The following is a 13,116-nucleotide window of genomic DNA, read 5'->3' as shown; positions in this document are numbered from 1 at the left end:
TATTTATCTGTTAAGATCAAATTAAACAATTGCTTGATCACATGGGTCAATGGGGATATGATTGGGGATGTAGACTCTAAGCAATCACCCTAGTGCAAATATTAATAATATGGAAATAGGTCTTGATCAATGACACAAGTAAAACCCAGTGGAATTGCTCTTTGGCTATGGGGTGAGAGAAGGGTGGGGAAAGAACATGAATCATGTAACCATGGAAAACTATTCTAAATTAATTAAATAAATAAAAATTTCAATTAAAAAAAAAAGATCAAATTAGGGGGCAGTTAGGTGGCTCGAGACCCAGGCCTACAGATGGGGTGGTGGTGGTCCTGGGTTCAAATTTGACCTCAGACACTTCTAGATGTGACCCTGGGCAAGTCACTTTACCCTCATTACCTAGCTTTTTTCATACTTCTGCCTTGGAACCAATATACAGTATGGATTCTAAGACAGATGGTAAGGTTTTTTTTCTTTTTATAAAAGGTCCCATTAATTTGTTTGTGGCCACTGTGTTATACTAGTGACTCATACTGAGTCCACTAAAAGCCTCAGGTAGTTTTCAATTAATTGCCCAATTCATAAAAAAGATAAATAACATTAACACATATGATAGATCAAATGAGTGGCACAGACCACTCCCTGAGTACTGTGCTACAGGGTCACTGAAGTCACTGAAACAGTCAGACAACAGATGACATGTCTTGGCTGGGAAAGCTGATGTCCAAACTTCTGCTGAGCTGGAGAAACTGATAATACCCAAATTTCTTGCCCCTGGAAGTGATGAGATAGATTTATATTCTCAGAAAAGGTTGGGTCCTTTTCACTTCTAGGAGTTTGGCCCTATAGACTTCCTCCTCCTCCTCCTAGGCACACTGATTACTACATTTATCACAGTGGGAAATTTAATGGCAAATCAGACTCAACGATCATGGAATCCCTCCTTTGAAAGCTACATAGAGGCAGGAGGAAAAAATGCCAAATGGTCCAGAAGACTGAGGGGTACCCAAATGGGAGGGAAAGGAGGAAATAAGTTGGAGAGAAGTTCATCTATAACAATGCCCTTCTGCCCTTTGATTAATATCCCCTTTCTAGGAACCCCACACTTGTGTGTTTGCTCCACAGCATGCTAGAAAGGCACCATTCCTGTGGTTATATCAGCACAGGATCACTCTGGATCAGAGGACTTGGATCAGATCACTCCCCGGAGTCCTCTCTGAAGAGAACAATCATATGTTGTACATGTTATCTGGCCTTGGATAAGTTTCTCAGGTTCTTTAGCTTTTAAATATGACCCCCTGCCAAGGAACTTCAACGTCCTACATGGAGGTGGTATAGGAACAAGATGACCTGCCCCATTTTTTCTAATTGTAGGGAGAGAATTTCTTTAACAAATTACTATTTTGATGCTTCATTGTCCCAGACAGGTGACCCATGTGTCAAAGATGGGGCCAAAAGAAGGTGATCAGAAGAAGCAAAGAACCTCGGATAGGTTCCACCATGTTTTGAATGTTGAATGTTTTGTCCTAACACACTGAGTCTGTTTAGAATGGAGAGGATGATCACTAAGTAGGATGACCACTGGGAATAAAGGAAGGAAACATGTACTAAGCATGTGCTAGGTGCTAGACATTAAGTGCTTTACAAATATTATTTCATGTTTCTTACAGCAACCCTAGGAGGTTGCTATTATTATTGTTATCTCCATTTTACAGATGAGGAAATGGAGGCAGGCAGAGGGTAAGTGAGTTAACCTTAGAGTTACAAATCTAGTAAATGTCTAGAAGTTGGATCTGAACTCAAGTCTTCCTGATTCCAGGTCCAGCACTTTATCTACTGTGCCACTGAGGTGCCATTAGTTGGTGAATTCTTTGCCTGTGGCAACTCATGAAATGAGGAAAGTTTTAAGTGGCTCTCAAATCCTATAAAAGTCCCTTTCCATTTTCCACATTTATGGTTGGGTGTCAGAAAGGATAGAAGATTCTAAGAATTACACAGTGGTTACATCATCTATAAACTTTAATTTAATTGCAAGTACTCCAAACATGAGATGGTTGTCCAATGACCAAAGAACTGACCTCTGCCTGGAACAACTGAACCCCGTTAATGCTGACACTCTCTTTAACAAAAGAAACCAGAAGCCAAAAGGAAGTGGCTGTTAAATAGGAGCATGGCTCATAGATTGTCCCTGGATAATCATTTTGCCCTCAAAGGCATTGAGAGAAGTAACTGAGAGGACTCTTGGTCATTTTTTCTTGGGATGCTCACGACGAGCATCAGCTAAAAGACCACCACGAGGATAATTGTGCTTTATGTGCCAAGAGCTGTTGAAGAAAATGAAGAGGCAGGGGAATTCTACACAAAACTTAACAAGACCCTTTAAACCAACTCAGTGTTGACTATAATATAGAGGGACTTGCCTGGAACATAGTTCCTATATAATATGCCTAATAAATGCTAGGGGACTAATGAAAATTTATGTTGGAAAATGTGGATTAATTTTGAGAAACAAGCAGCCAAAGGAATGTAAATTATTAAGAAATGTAATGGGGGGCAGCTGGGTAGCTCAGTGGATTGAGAGCCAGGCCTAGAGACAGGAAATCCTGGGTTCAAATCTGACCTCAGACACTTCCCAGCTGTGTGACCCTGGACAAGTCACTTAACCCCCATTGCCTAGCCCTTACCACTCTTCTGCCTTGGAACCAAAACACAGTGTTGATTCCAAAACGTAAGGTAAGGGCTTAACTATATATATATATATATATATATATATATATATATATATATATATATATATATATATATATATATAATATTAAATCTATATTTATATATATATTTATATTATTAAATCTATATTTATATATATATTTATATTATTATATTATATTAAATCATTTATATATATATATATATATATATAAATGATTTAAAAGTTCAAGAAAATTTCCTAACATCATCTGAAAGTGGGATTGGCTGCCATGGGAGGTGATGATTTTCTCCTTACTTATGCTTTAGGCAGAAGTTGAATGTCTACTCAGGTATATTATAGGAGGAATTGTTTTCAGTTTTGGGTTGGGATTTTGTATTTTGGATTCATTTTTCTTCCATAAGAGAGTAAAGAAGGCACTGGATATAGTCTTGAACACTGAAAAACATTACCAAAAATGAGCTGGTTATATCTGTTTTTTTTTTAAAACCCTTATCTTCTGCCTTAAAATCAATATCAGTTCTAAGACAGAAGAACAGTACGGGCTAGATAATGGGGGTTAAGTGACTTGTCCAGGGTCACACAGCTAAGAAGAGATCTAAGTCCAAATTTGAACACAAGACCCCCAGTCTCCAGACCTGCCTCTATCCAAAGAGCTGCCTCCAAACAGACTATATTTTAACAGAAAGAAAATGACTGGTTACCAACATAGGAGTTACATCAGAATTGGCTCTTTATGTGATTAGACTATCAACTGGTAAGAGCAATAGTCCAAATCAGCTACAAGTTAGGATAGCTAAGGCTGGGAAGACTTGTAAAAGATTATAGCAGATCCAACTCAACCTACTCAAAAGGGGTAATGAAACAGAAAAATAGGAATTTACAAAAGGGAAATTGATTATCATAATCTCTTGCAAATGTTTGACCCTTTGTTTGGGGACAACGAGGTGGCTCAGTGGATTGAGAGCCAGACCTAGTCCTGGTTCAAAGCTGGACTCAGGTACTTCTTAGCTGTGTGACCCTGGGCAAGTCCCTTGACCCCCATTGCCTAGCTCTTACCACTCTTCTGCCTTGGAATCAATACTTAGTATTGATTCTAAGAGAGAAGGTAAAGGTTTTTTGAAAAAAGTTAAAGCAGTCATCAAACTATAAAGGTCAAAGGAACCTGGAAACTGCCTTAGTCTGCAAACACTTGATCTCCTAACTAAGTAGAAAGACATAATGGCCAAGGCCAACACCAATTTAAATGCATTTTTATTTATAAAACTATATGGAGGATGATGGTCAATAAACAGGCAGGCAATAAACAGTTATTAAGTATGGGTATATCTCTTCTGTATCTCAGGGCCTGGGGTGCCCCCTACCATGATCTAGAAAATCTCTGTTAAAAAAAATTGGCTTATTTCCATACCAGAGAAGAAGTTTGGATTGTTTCTTTTTCTTTTATGGAGTTTTTACAGTATCCTACTGTAAAATTTGGGGCAAGTATTTGATCATAGGCTATAGAATTTCCAAACTTGTTCTGTGTTGTCTGCTGATCTTCATGTACCATCTGTGGCTTCTGCAGAACTCCTCCCCCTGTTCTCATTTAATTTATTATGCTGACTGGCAACATATTGAAATTGTGATGGGCAAAGTCTTGGTATAGAAGGGATACCCATACTTACTGGTGCTGGTCACTGTTGAGTGTTGGGGATTAAAATACAAGGAAATCAACAGTCCCAGGCTTCAATGAGCTTACATTCTAAAGAGGAAGATGATACATAAAAGGGAGCTGAAAAGAGAAGAAGGGTGGGAAAGATGAGATGGTTCCTGTGAGGGGGAATGGTGGCAGAGTCCAAAGAGTCAGAAGCTATTGTCAGGAGGAAAGTGAAGGATGGTCAACTTGGGCTCATCCATGCAAAAAGAGCCCTGGAAAGAACTCATCAATGGGAGAAGGGGGATTGGTATGGTATTATAATGGAAAAAATGATGAGCAAAATGGCTAAACATATCTACAGAAAGGTTGGTATAAAGGGCAGTTAGGTGGGATAAAACACTAGACCTGGAGTTGGGAGGACTCAAATCTGGCCTTAGACATCTCTTAGCTGGGTGACCATGAGCTTAACCCTGTTTGCCCAGATCTTGCACTTCTGTCTTAGAGTTGTTACTAAACAGAAAGTAGAGGGTTTTTTTAAACCCTTACCTTCTGTCTTGGAGTCAATACTGTGTATTGGCTCCAAGGCAGAAGAGTGGTAAGGGCTAGGCAATGGGGGTCAAGTGACTTGCCCAGGGTCACACAGCTAGGAAGAGAAAGTAGAGGTTTTAAAAAAAGAAATGTTTATGTGAGACCCAAATGATTCACATCAGACCAAGAACATTGATAGATGCCACTGGCATGAGGGCAATAAAGGAAAAATGAAGCAAATTTTCAGCATGTTTATAAGACTCTATTTTAAGCACCAGTGATAGTGGGACCACCAGATTTGGATGCTAATACTTTAGTCCCCAGTGTGCCATACAAGAAGCTAAAATGGTTCTCAAGAAGATGAGATCGGGAAAAGCTATTGGCCCAGGCTGAAGTTCATGAATGAGGTGACTCAGTTTTGAATGTTTTGTGAGGTCATTTTACAAGGTCCATCAGGGCAAAGATATGAAAAAGGGGGAAAAATTACAGACAGCATTATGGACTACAAACCAAAAAAAATCCATTGATTTATATGTCTGATTTCTCATTTTATTTTGTTATAAAAACTCAAACCCTTATCTTCTATCTCAAAATTGATGCTAAGTATAATTTCCTAAGCTGAAGAGCAGTAAAGGCTGGGCAACTGGGGTTAAGTGACCTGCCCAGGGTCACACAGCTAGGAAACATCTAAGGTTTATTTGAACCCAGAATCTCCAGACTTAGTGCTCTCTCCACTGAGCAACTTAGCTGTCCCCTGCTTTTTCATTTTAATAAAAAAACCTTTATGTGAATAATCTACATACATATTGAGGACATTCTTGCTACAAATGTTAAAAGAACAGGCAGGCTTTCCCAAATGATTTTTTAAATAGAAAAGTACATCTTTATATTCACATATGTGAGCATTAAAATACAATCTTAAGAGTTCTTCTCTTATATTAAGATCATATTAATCACTGATTGCTAATTCAAGCAAGAAAAAAACAGGGATATTATTACTAATTAATTGTTAATTAATGTTATTAAACCTGATGCCAGTGACATGGAGAATGGTCTCTGCAAAACTCAAATAGAAGAGGGATATCTTTATAGGGGATAAGATCTTCCAGGTAATACTACGTGGGGATCACTTGGATAACTGACTATTTTGGGTCTTTCTGATGAGGTTCATAATTATGTAGCAACATAATAAGACATACAAGAAAAGCTAAATGAAAGAAAAATATCTATTACCCAAACTATAACACATAGTTAGAGAATAAGTCCTTTGAGATAGTGTATCAATACATAAATACAAGGACTCAAACTGAACAGAAGGAAAAGTAGAATGGATTGAATTTGGGGCATGGCACCATTCTTACATTTATCCCAACCTGCTCTTCAGGCTAAAAACCTATCCTAAAAATACAGTAACAATATTGATATGTAGCATTTAAGAGTTGCAAAGCATTTGTCAAATATCTCATTTTATTCTCACTGCAACTCTAGGGGTAGGTGCTGTTATTACCCCCATTTTACAGATGACAAAACTGACAGATAATGTTTAAGTGACTTGCCCAGAGTCAAACACAGTTAAGAAGTTTAAGATGGAATTTGAATTCTGGCCTTCGTGACTACAGGTCCAACACCCTATCCACTGTACCACCTAGTTGTTTTACACTGTCAGTTCCAAATTTCAGAACACTGCAATCCCCTGAAGAATCAAGGTTGTAATCTAAAGGGTAAGAGAAAGTTGTATAAAAGGCACAAGAGGATGTAACATATTTCCAAGATGATCAACACACAGAGGCTTAATGGATGCCATTGAAGAACTGTGTGATTAGAAAAGGCAAAGGACTGAATGTTTGGCAAAGTAAGAGTTAATGGATAAGCAAGACTCAGTACTGCACTGACTAATACCTGTGAAATGTTAAAAGACCTAGAGGAAAATTTTAATCCTGATGGGTGGATCTCTGAGGAAGATCTATGGGAGAATATGGAGAAGAATGAGAAGTCATGGATGGATTATGAGTTGTTCCAATGGAATGAGTACCTTGGTTGATGAGATCATAGATTGGGGGGAAAAATCATTGAAATAAAGAGATGGAATTGTTTTAAGGCATCCTCACATTTTCCAGGGTGGGGGGAGAGGGGAAGCTCTGTATCTTTCTCCATCCTGGAAACTAGCACTGCTACTGATTAGCAACTTGGTCTGAGAGTTGCCAGGGGGGACTGAAGGGTTAAAGGATTTTCCCATGGTTATACAAGGAGCATGTGCATGGCAGGCAGTGAGATTCAAATGAAAGTGTTTGGGAAGAGGCAACAAGGTGGCACTATGGATAGAGTGCCAAGCCTGGAGTTGAGAGAACCTGGGTTCAAATCTGGCCTCAGATACTTTCTAGCTAGGTGACCCTGGGCAAGTCACTTAATCCTGATTGTCTAGCCCTTGCTTTTTGGTATTAGAGTTGTTACTACGATAGAAAGTAAGGGTTAAAAAAAAAGAAGAAAGTGTTTGGGAATTAAGAGTCAGAGGACTTGGGTTTAAATCTAGTATTGCTACTTTCTACTTGTGTGACACTGAGTGAGTCTTAGGCTTCAGTTTCCTCACCTGTAAAATTAGAGGAAGGGTCTAGATGACCTCTGTGGTCCCTTTCTGCTCTAAATCTAAAATTCTAGGATCAGATGTGTCAGAGATTAAAGTGGAGTCCAGGCCTTCCTGACTTCAAGACCAGCCTTCTATCTCTTATGCCACACTGTTTCTTGATCACATATGTTGGAGATAATAATAACTCACATTTCCAAAGAGCTTAAGGCTTATATATAGCACATTCCTCATAGTAAAGTTGGTTTCAAATGAGAAGAAATGCTAAAAATGAGATGATTTCAGAACAATTGTAACAGTTTCAAACTGACCTATTCACAAGCCATTGATGCCAAAAGGTAGTACAAATGCTTATTATTGGGAAACTGTGACTCATTGAGATAAAGTGACAGATAGGGCCACACCACTATTAAATGTTGGACTCAGGACTTGAACTCAAGTCTCTTGAATCCAAATCTAGTGCTCTTTCTACTTTATCACACTTTAACTGACCAGGTCTAAGTGTAGAGTCTGGGGGCTGTCAGTTGGCTACTATGGGGATCTAACTCATCTAGCCTTGTTAGTACTGCATTCTTTAATGAACCTCTGGGTCAAGACACCTGTGGCAAATGGACTAAGATGGATGTTCTCATTCAACTAAGCCCCCAAACTACCTGTGTGACCTTGGGCAAGTCACAACCCAAGGTTAAGTCACTTTAATTCAGTTTATTCATTTGTAAAATAAGAAGGTTGGATTAGATGATGTCAGAGAACTCTCTTAGCTCTAAGCATTATGGTCTTATGAACTCCAAATCTATAAAGTCTCTTTGTACCAGGAAGGCAAAGTCTTTGATCCTCAGGACATAGCCTCATGAGCCCCATTCCATTTCTGCTCCTCAACCCCCTCTCCCTCACACATTATAAGGAATAATGCAGATTGAGTCCTCTCTGCTTTTCCTAACTACATCTTAAAGAGGAATCGATTTTTGCTGTCTCTAAGCTGCCATCTTGACTCTGCCCCACTAAACTACATCTTGAAAACAGCCCCCTGCCCCATCCTGAAACCATATCATGGCCTTGTTTCCATCTCCACTGGATGAAGCCAGGGGAATGATAGAGACAACTGATAGTTAGATTTTCTGTTTGAACATTTAGATCTCAGAAATGAGCAAATGCTACAAATTTGGCCTTGATTTCTTGTTTTGTAGATTGTCTAGATTTAAGAAAATGACAGAAAATATGCTAATAATGCAGATTAAATTTAAAAGTGCGCCATGCATCTGTTTTTCCCTCTTGAGAGGCAGTTGTTAAACCTTTGCTAGCACACCATTGAGAGAAGCCCACACCTGCCTATCTGCTTATTGCCCAGAGATCCCTGCTAGGGTTTGACTTACCTAAATCTTTAGTTCCTGTGCTTCCCAGCTCCCAGTTGTGCCTCCAGGAGGGTTGGTCTCTCCTGCCTTGATTTCTGCACACTGCCCTTGCAGCTTCTCAGTCCCTGCCCCAGTACAGACCAGGCAGTAGGGAAGCCAAAGGAAGGAGGTTGCTCCAGCTCTACCTTGCTAATGCATCAAATGCAGTTGTCATTTTAAGCCAGTCATCATTTTTTCAGTAGCTCAATAGGAAGAGGATTAAAAAAAAACTTTAAATGCTCAAACCATTATTGAGGTCATTACATCCCCACCCTTTCCTTCTTTTTCTGCTGCTGGATTCTTGCCTTCTCTTCCCTGTCTCCTTTCTGTCAGCTTGGGCCCCATTTGGAGAGTTTGATCTGTGGGTGCAGACCAGCAGCTCTTAAGCTGGTGACCCTGTCAGTAATGGGGGAGACCTGGGTCACAATCAGAGTGTGAAAGGAGGGCTCCCCAAATAAGGCCAGGCGTGTTTCAGATTTTTAACTTGCGGTCTATAAACTTAGTTGAAAATCTATTTTGACAACTATATTCCAATTACATGTTTTCCTTTGTAATTTTAAGCATTTTATTTTATGAATTTAAAAACATTATTCTGAGAAGAGGTCTATATACTTAACTAGACTGCTCAAAAAGTCATTGATACAGAAGTGATGAAGAACCTATGCTCCAAGAATGCCAGTCCTACCCATTTCTATTATTTGATTTGTTTCCATGAATTAGAGATGGCCTTGGATGATTCCAGAGTATGAAGGGACAAGCAGACTTTGGGGTGTGTGTATGTGTGGGGAGAGCTGGAAGTGGAAGGACAGCAAGTCTTCTTCTAGGACAGTTCTGAGGAATGACCATTCTTTTTTTCTCTACCACCCTTCCTGGCTCTCCTGACAGACAGATTCTCTATTGCTAGGGGCATCTCTCTGCATGAGAAATGTAGGTCAGCACAGAGGCTGGTGAGATAGCAAGCTACAATAGGGGGCTGAGTCTAATCCAGCCTGGGAGCTGATTTAATCTTCAGAGAGTCCAGCTGGGTGGCAAGGATGGCAAATATAAGTGGGAGAATAGAAAGGGCAGAATGGGGAATCCTTTGGGATCCCTTTATCCACACCACTCCCAGGATAAGATGTATCTTAATGGTTACAATTTTTAGAGGATGATTCTTTCCTTTTATTTATTTATTTATTTATTGAGTCTCCCTATCTTTTTTTTAACTCCTACCTTTCACTTTAGAATCAATACTCTGTATTGGTTACAAGGCAGAAGAGTGGTAAAAGCTAGGCAATGGGGGGTTAAGTGACTTGCCCAAGGTCACACAGCTAGGCAGTGTCTGAGGCTAGATTTGAACCTAGGACCTTCCAGTATCTAGGCCTGGCTTTCAAACCTCTAGGCCACCCAGCAGCTCCTGGGTCTCCCTATCTTGTTCCACCTGGAAAGGCTAACAGGCTGTTGATTGACTTAGACGAACTTGTTATATTTCCAACATGGGCTAGTTTTCCCCTCCTTAGGCAATCTGGTGGCTGCCTAGTCCTGGACACTCACTGTATTGGTAGAGGACCTCTTCCTTGGTAGCAAGAATCAAAGGTATATACCACCATGCCAAAAAGGAAGGCACTTTCACAAATGGACTGGTCCTTGTGGCTGCCCTTAGGCTAAGTCCATTGAAGGTTGGTGTCCAGTGTTCTACTCCAGAAGTGGATAGCTGCCTCTGGAGTCCCATATAGATAGATATCAGTTCCTTTAAAGGAAGGGACTGTGTTTCCTTCTTCTCTGATACCATCTTTCAGTGCTGGGCCTCACTTTCCCTTCCTGTAAAAAGGTAAGACCTTACCTTGTCTCTTCAGTTTTCTCTTCCACCATGTCCTAATAAGACTGCAAGAGGTAATATGAGCAAAGTACTCAGAGCTCCTCATGATGAAAGATATTAATTGTAATGATTCCATCTCTTTGCTCTCAGGAGTAAGTGAGTGTGTTTGAGAGAGAGGCAAGATTATCTGCCTTTTGAGCAGGGCTTCAGATGGGACAGAGTGCTTGACAATCAAGTATTAATGAATGTTTGTACTTCATCACTACCCTGTTTTCCCCTCCTCATCTCTCCCTACCACCAATTCTCCACCTAAATCTGGGGAAGCTCCAGGTCACTCAGCAGGTTGAAGTTAAAAGCTGGTACTGAAACTATCCCTCCCAGTTCTTAGATGACTTGGGTTTCCTGTTCTTCTTCTCCCCCTGGGCTGCCTGATCTGGTCTGGAGTCTGAAACATTGACTACCCCCAAGCAACTTGAGCAAATAATCTCAGGATAAGATTCAACAAATGGCATGAACTTAGGAAACCAATATCTACCAATAAGACTGATCACTACTGCTGCTCCTTCCAGCTTAGCTTCTGTAATCCTGCCTCTTTATTATTTTTATTTTTTAAAAACTCTTGCCTTCCATATTAGAATTAATACTAAGCATTGGTTCCAAGGCAGATGAGTGGTAAGGGCCAGGCAATTGGGGTTAAGTGACTTGCCAATGGAAGTGTCTGAGGTCACATTTGAACCCAGGTCCTCCTGACCCCAGGCTTGGTATACTACCTAGCTGTTCCTCTGTAATTCCTTTTTACAAAAGAACTCTGCTTTATTAAAAGAAAAAATCATGGGGGTAGGGTGCTGGATCTTCAGAGAATCACCTCTACCATCTACTTTTTAAAACAAGCAAACACAATGTGATTTTGAAAATGTACTTTAAATATAACTTTTCAGGATCACATAATGCAATGGGAGAAGCAATGGACTTGGAATCAGAACCCCTGAGTTCTAATTGTTACCCTGTGATTTACTAGCCAGAGAACCTTGGACTGATCATTTTCTTTACATGAGCATCAACATCCTCATCTGTGAAGTAGGGCGATACTTGCTTCACTGATTTCATGGGACTGTTGTAAGAAATGCTCTTTGTAGATGATATCACACTACTTAAATGTAAGCTGTTTATATATATCATTATAGCTACTGTGCCATATTGATGTAAGTATCTAAAAGGAAGAGTGAGATGTACCAGTGTGAAACATGGTAGAGGTAGTGCTTGTGAGGGGGTGGTGATAGTTGTAGAGTAGGGAAGAGACTCAGAGATGAGGGGATAGATTCTCTCAGAGTTGGAAAAGAGGTACAAGAAGTCTTCAGAGACTGGATCATAGTATATCGGATAAACTGTAGAAGGGATTCCTATTTTAGGTGTGAATTGGACTAGATGGCCCTGTAGGAGGTAAGCTTTTTGAGGGCAGAGACTGTTTCAGTTTTGCATTCTGTAGTGCCTAGGACAGTGCCTGGGATGTAGCATTTTCTTAATAAATGCTAGAAGACCTCTGAGGTCTCTTCTAACTCTAAGATTCTGTGGTTCTATGAAAAAAGTGGGGTTCTGGGAGCTCAGTGAAAAGTGTTAGGGCTGATGATTAATTTTTCCTCTCCATGGACTCTTAGTTTTCCAATCTCGGGCCTTTAATGCAGACAAATTATTGAGGTTCTTTTATAAGACAAATGTACTCTATCAACAGTGAAACTGTTTTTGGGGGTTCTTTCAGACCAGAGTGGAGAAGGTGAATGGGCATCCAGGCATAGATCATGGAAATGATCAGCCCAATTCTCTGTTCAGAGACTTCTAGGATCTACAGGTAAAACAGGGGAGGTTGCAGATCATCTCTATTTTACACTGGCTAAAGTAATGTAAAGAGAGGGGAAAGTCAGTGGACATCCTCAGCAAAAGATGAGGAATTTCTTAGGGTTTTTTTCTATCAGAAGGCCAAAAGTTGCTATGAGGATCATGGGATTAAGAACTGAAAATAACCAGTTCAAACAATCAGAAATGGTAAAAAAAATGTTTGAGAGAGAGAAATGAAGGATTCTGGGGAAATCACTTGCTAGAGATTCCTGTAGCTAATAAGTAGCAGAGCTAGGACTGAAACAATTTTCAACAATGCCCATCAGAATTCCCACTAGTCTGCATATTACATAATCATATAGGCAACATTCTCAAAATCATATACCAATTAATGCTCATTTAGCTAAGTAGGTATAAAAGTGGCACTAGGGTCATGGAGTATCTTTAGGATTCTGATTCCTCATCCTTGCAGTGAATTGAATACCCTAAGGGGAAGTTATTCTAAAGCAGGAAGAATAACTTAGGCTAAATCCCAAAGGCAGAGAGCCCCTCATGGATAGGAAGTGGAAAATTAGCTGGAGTAGAAGGGCTAAATGGGAGAAAGGATAATTTGCTGTAGAGGGTCCTGACTATGTCTGT

The 13,116-nt window shown here is 39.9% G+C and overlaps 1 protein-coding gene across 9 annotated transcripts in view; it reads right to left on the bottom strand.

Annotated features, from left to right (window-relative positions):
• The window catches only part of NAV1 (neuron navigator 1), a 369,462-nt gene that overhangs the window by 249,432 nt on the left and 106,914 nt on the right, over positions 1-13,116 (bottom strand). For 2 of the 9 annotated variants that reach the window (XM_056815718.1, XM_056815722.1), the window contains exon 3: positions 8,829-9,049. The exons of 6 other annotated variants lie outside the window; for them this stretch is intronic. The gene's annotated coding sequence lies outside the window, so the exon portion shown is untranslated. Of the gene's footprint in view, positions 1-4,374; positions 4,497-8,828; positions 9,050-13,116 lie in introns of those variants that run through there. One more of the 9 variants, XM_056815719.1, reaches the window with a different exon arrangement.

The sequence above is a fragment of the Monodelphis domestica genome, chromosome 2 (genome assembly GCF_027887165.1).
Source record: "Monodelphis domestica isolate mMonDom1 chromosome 2, mMonDom1.pri, whole genome shotgun sequence".
NCBI lineage: Eukaryota > Metazoa > Chordata > Mammalia > Didelphimorphia > Didelphidae > Monodelphis > Monodelphis domestica.
The sequence above is the reverse complement of the archived record's forward strand: the minus strand, read 5'-3'. Positions and strand labels throughout refer to the sequence as shown.